The 6,000-nt window shown below is 38.7% G+C and overlaps 1 pseudogene; it reads left to right on the forward strand.

The window, feature by feature from the left end:
* The window catches only part of LOC142177071 (gibberellin 2-beta-dioxygenase 8-like), a 42,202-nt pseudogene extending 36,423 nt beyond the window's left edge, over positions 1-5,779 (forward strand).
* The last annotated feature ends 221 nt before the right edge of the window (positions 5,780-6,000 follow it).

Consider the following 6,000-nt stretch of genomic DNA (forward strand, 5'->3'; position numbering starts at 1 on the left):
ATAGGTTCTGCCCAGACTTCTTGCACCTGCGGCTCAATTTCCGCATCCGTGGAGCCGCATCTATGGGCAAAGCCCTGCTTTTGCGAAAAACTCCCTAAACACGGCCTCCGCTCTTGCAATCAAGTGACCGCATCTGCGCTCTTCGCGGGTGCGGCAACTACATCACACCTGCGGTCCAAACTCGCACTTGTGCCCCCAAATCCGCTTCTGCGGCCATCGCGGGTGTGGGAATGCCATCGCACCTGATTCCTCTGCCCAGGTCTTCCTTAGCCGCATCTACGGCTCCTCCTACGCTTTTGTGGGCTCGCACCTGCGTTTCCCACTCCGCAGGTGCAGTTACACCAGTAATAGCACATTCAGCTATAATTCCTCAACTCCCATCAAGCCGTTAACCACTCGAAATCACCCCGAGGCCTCCGGTACCTCAACCGATCATACCAACAGGTCATGTAACCCCATGCAAACTTAGTCGAACCTTCGAATCACTCAAGACAATATCAAAACACCAATTACACCCCGATTCAAGCCTAAAGAACTTCTAAACTATCAAATTCTACTAACGACGCCGAAACCTACCAAACCACGTACGATTCACCTCAAATTTTACAGACAAGTCAAAAATGACACCACGAACCTATTCCAACTTCCGGAAATCCAATCCGACCCCAATATCAAAATTTTCACTGCCGGCCAAAATTGCCAAAATTCCAACTTTTGCCAATTCAAGCCTAATTCTACTACAGACCACCAAATCACATTCCGGACGCGCTCCTAAGTCCAAGATAACCTAACAGAGCTAACGGAACCATAAAATTTCACATCCGAAGTCGTTTTCCCATTAGTCGACATCCAGTCGACTTTTCTAACTTAAGCTTCCAATTAAGAGACTAAGTGTCTCAATTCACTCCAAAAGTACTCCGGATCCGAACCAACCAACCCGGTAAGACATAATACTGTTGTAAAGCACAAAACAAGCAAAAATTGGGAAACAAGGCTATAACTCTCGAAACGACCGGCCGGGTCGTTACAGTCGGCCTAAGTTACGGCCGGATATTCTTTTAGGTTTTGTTTCAACTGTTGTAAAGCCACCGAGCTTCAAACGTTGACCCTTGGGTAAAAGCATGAACGGCCCAATCATCAGCGACAGGTGGCAGGTCCATTCGTTCCATTTGAAAACGGGACACGAACTCTCTGAGCATCTCGTTATCCTTCTGTTTTACTTTGAAAAGGTCTGATTTCCTAGTTTTGACCTTGATGGCCTAGGCGTGTGCTTTCACGATTGAATCCACAAGCATAGCAAATAAATCAATAGAATTAGGAGGTAAGTTGTGATACCATATCAGAGCCCCTTTTGACAGGGTCTCTCCGAACTTCTTCAAAAGGATAAACTCGATCTCATCATCCTCCAAGTCGTTCCCTTTAATGGAATATGTGTAAGAGGTTACATGCTCATTTGGGTCGGTCATTCCGTTTTACTTAGCAATCTCAGGCATGCGGAATTTCTTAGGAATCGTCTTAGGAGCCGCGCTCGAAGGAAAAGCTTTTTGCACAAACTTCTTGGAATCCAAGCCTTTCAAAATTGGTGGTGCTCCTGGGATCTGGTCTACCCTGGAATAGTAGGTTTCCACCTCTTTGTCATTAGCTTCGATTTTCTTCTCCCTGATTCTATCCATTTTGTCAGCTTTTCGAGCATCTTTATGATCTCGGGGTTAGCCCCCGATTCATGTTCATTTGACCTTTCTGCGACCGGTTCATCCCCGCGGGTGACATCCCGGGGTGGATCGATTTCAACCCTGCTCGGTGCATGGCTTTGGTTCTGTAATTGAGGTATCACCGCTTGTTGAGCTTGCAGCATTTCGAAGATCACCTGGAAACTGATCCTATCTCCTCCAATATTTTGTGCGTTTTGATTTGCCGATCGGGCTCCACTACGGACGCTATTTTTGGGGTCGGTAGACAAGTTTACATTGATAGTCACATGTGAATTAGCGTCAATAGGGCCCGCGGCCGGAATTCCGATAGGATCAACGGGCGGTAACTTGTCACCGGACTCTATGTTGTTATTTTCACCATGATGGCCGGACTCGTTGTCAATATGTAGGGGTACTGATTGAGAGTTCGACATTTTGAGTTCTAACTTGAAATTAAAGACACTTCAAAGAACAAGTGTAAAGTAGTGTATGTTATGGAGATTTGTATCAAATAACCACTATTATCCTTAGCCCCACGGTTAGCGCCAAACTGTTTACCCTCAAAATCGGATAACAATTAAATTTGTAAATAGTTTTAAGGATACGTGGACTAACTTGACACAAAATGATAAATTAGATTACAATTGTAATAAATAATGATAAAGTAAATGCAAACCACACGAATTGAACGATCTTAGCCTTGGGAGGTTAATCACCCTCGAATCAGGTACGCTCCGATCGGTGCCAGGATACAGAAGAACAAGAGCTTAAAATAATAATGATATATAGCTTTGGAATAGGTATTACATTGTGTTTAATGAATTATGAGACCCCCTTTATATAGTAGAGGAGTCCTACTTTAGGTACAATTCTATAAAAGGTAAACAATTTCTTGATTTGATGATTGCCGGTGCCTTGTTGATACGTGCCGAGATTCCCGCCGTAATATTCGACCGGTCACGGATATTTCGGTCTTTTGTTGGTTATGCTAATAACGTTTTTTCGAGCTCGATCGGGGCTAAGGTCGACTCTGAGATTACAGACTCAATGTTCTCGAAGGCGGGCGTTATTACCCCGGGTTCTAGCTAGGTGGGACTCGAGGTCGATTTTCAGTCTTTGGTTGTCATATTCCTAACCTGTCATGTCGTAGGCGAGCTCGATTTCGACCGTACACAACTTGATAAGTGACAAGAATTGTACTGATCTCACCAGTGTTTAATGGTTGTTGAAACACAAGTAGGAAAAGGATCTTCCCATTGGCAACCGTCTACACTGGAATCTTTATATGTTGAAACAAATGGTGCATTTTTCCAATCTGTTTTCTCCGAACCACCCCTAGTAGCCCAATCATCTGCATTCCATATATTTTAAAACAAGTACATTGGCTTCTCATTAGGGAAGAAATTGTTCGTATAATTCGAGTTTTTGTATACCCTTATCGGAATCTCATCCATAAAAAACTTGCACACACCAGAATGATAATGTCAATTCTAATTGAAAATAATTTAACTCAAACTTCTCATTTTATCTTAATGAAAAGTTTTTATAATCACACAAATATCTATGACTAGTTTTAGATCAGAAGTTTCAAAAGTTATCATTTCTTTCTTAAATTTCGTGCAGATTCAAACTGTACCGCATAAAATAAAACGATGGGGAGTATAACCGACCTATTATAATAGGCTAAACCAATAGGGATGGCAAACGGGGCTGTGCGAATTTAAGCTTACGGGGACTGGGGTGGGTTTAAGCTTCCGCAGTGCGGGGCCGATGCAGGGCGGGTTCAAGAATGTTTTAAAAATTGTGGGACAGTTGCGGAGCGTTGCGGGTTAGGCAGTATTGACTTTTGAGTAATACATCTACTCCTCTTCATCAAAAGAAAAAATCAACTGTTTAAGTGATAAGTAGTCAGTTAGAACCGAGGACACAAATATATTAGATTTTTAATGGTAGGGTCAGTCTTAGCAAAATAGGTGGACGGTAGGCATTTATAGAGTGAAGCAGATACATTAAGGGTAATTCTGGCCCTATTTTCATTCAAAAAATAAAAACAAAAAGTAAACACACGGAGAAGCTAAGAAAATTTAACATCTAATTAATATATATACATAAAATAAAAATGATCTTATATACACAGTGTAATTTTTACGCAAAGAGAATTACGTTAATCATAATAAGAAATAGATTTTGGGCTTAACTCACCCGAAAAACTAGTGGGACTCTGATAATAGTGGGGATCAACTTGACACTAATTTTGTTTATTTGGCTTAGCAGCTTTTGATCCAAACTCTGTCCAATTCGTCCGACAACATTTGGGTGCTGCCGATTTGGATAGATAATTTGATAAATGATATGATGGTTTTTTGACGTTGTGGGGCTTCTTACTTGAGGATCCAGTACTCTATTATACTAGTAAGATATGTCCCCCAAATAAAGTGTAAGTGTATCAATTGAAAATTACTTTCTAATGCATGCATTTGGCATGTTTTTTTTGGGAGATGTCTCATACCAAGTTTGGTCGTGTTTCTAAAACTAATTCAGTAACAAAGTATTTTTAGTATAAATAATTGTGTTTGACTAATCAATTTTAAAAATATTTTTGAGTAGCAATTAATGTTTGACAAGCTTTTAAAAAAATACTTCTAAGTCTCAAAACTATTTTTTAAAAGAAATATTTTGACTGAGAAGCAATTATATTTGGCTAATCAATTTGAAGATCACTTTTGAGCAGCAATTAGTGTTTGAACAAACTTTTAAAAATGTGTTTCTAATCGTATTTTTCTCAAAAGTACTTTTCAGTAAAATATTTCGGAGAAAAATTACTTTTTTCTGTTTCTTTAAAATTGCTTCTACTTTTCCACAATAACACTTTTTTCCTTCTAAAAGGTTAATCACTTTAACTTTTAAAAAAAAATATTTTCCTCAAAAATACTTTTAGCCCAAAAAAAAAGGCAAGCAAGCTATTAGTCTTTCATCCTCATTATTTTAGACCACGTATGGTAGTCAACCTAAAAAGAAGAAAGTTAACACTGGACCACCTTATCCAATAAGGATATAAGAAGCCAGGTTGATTAGTTACTACAATAGTTTATGTTCTTTTTTTTTTTTTTCTAAAAAAGATGAGGATCAGGAGCTAATTAAAAGGAGAAATAAATGATTACTAGCCCACAGAATTAGAACTTCTAACATTTTTTTTTAAGTCAATAATCCACACCATTGTGGTGGGGTTAAAGCCATGATCAACCCCTACCTATATATTAAGATCCAAAATTTGAAGATATGGACTAGGGAGACGTAAAGCTTAACCTATCCAGTTACATAATGTAAGTTATTAGACATACCTAATTACTTTGAACAATAGAACTTAGAAATATTTCTTTTATATACATTGGTTGTATAAAGAATTTAAACTGTTTCAATGTAACTTAATGCAAATAGCAAATGTTTACGCTATTTGCCAATTTATAAAAGGGAGCCTTGGAGCAACAGTAAATTTATTTTTGTGTGACTTATATGTCACGAGTTCGAGTTGTGGAATCAACCATTGATACTTGCATTAGGGTATACTATCTATATTACACCCCTTTGGGGTGCGGACCTATCTCGGACCCTACACGAACACGTAATATTTGGTGCACCGAACTGCCTTTTTTATTCCCCAATTTATCTTCTTAGAGTCTATAAATAATAATTGATTGGATTTTTAATAACGATTATATTTTTTTTTGTAGGATGAATTCAGCTCCACTATGGAGCAATTTGCAACAACATTATCTGAATTAGCACAGCAATTAGCAAGATTATTAGCAGAGGAACTTGGACATAAGTCAAATTATTTCAAAGAAACATGTTTGCCAAACACTTGCTACCTAAGAATGAACAGATATCCAGCTTGTCCTATTTCTCCAGAAGTTTTCGGATTAATGCCACACACTGACAGTGATTTCCTCACAATATTACATCAAGATGAGATAGGAGGATTGCAATTACTAAGAGATGGGAAATGGATTTCTGTTAAGCCTAATCCTCAAGCACTTGTCATCAATGTAGGAGATTTGTACCAGGCACTTGAACTACTATTTTCCTAAAGTTTGAACTCAATACATTATTTTAGAGTAGCAAGTGGGCGGGTTGGGTCAAACTTGAGCGAATCTAAATGGGTCATATTCATAAATGGGTCATGATTCACCCTGCCCAAGGTCCTTTATGAGGAATTAACTTAAATAGTCGCGTATCCAAGTGCCGGATGTGTAATATATGTATAATCTACGTATAATATGTGTATAGTTATTGGCTAGAAAAAGTAAAT

This window comes from Nicotiana tabacum, chromosome 23, assembly GCF_000715075.1.
Source record: "Nicotiana tabacum cultivar K326 chromosome 23, ASM71507v2, whole genome shotgun sequence".
NCBI classification, from domain to species: domain Eukaryota; kingdom Viridiplantae; phylum Streptophyta; class Magnoliopsida; order Solanales; family Solanaceae; genus Nicotiana; species Nicotiana tabacum.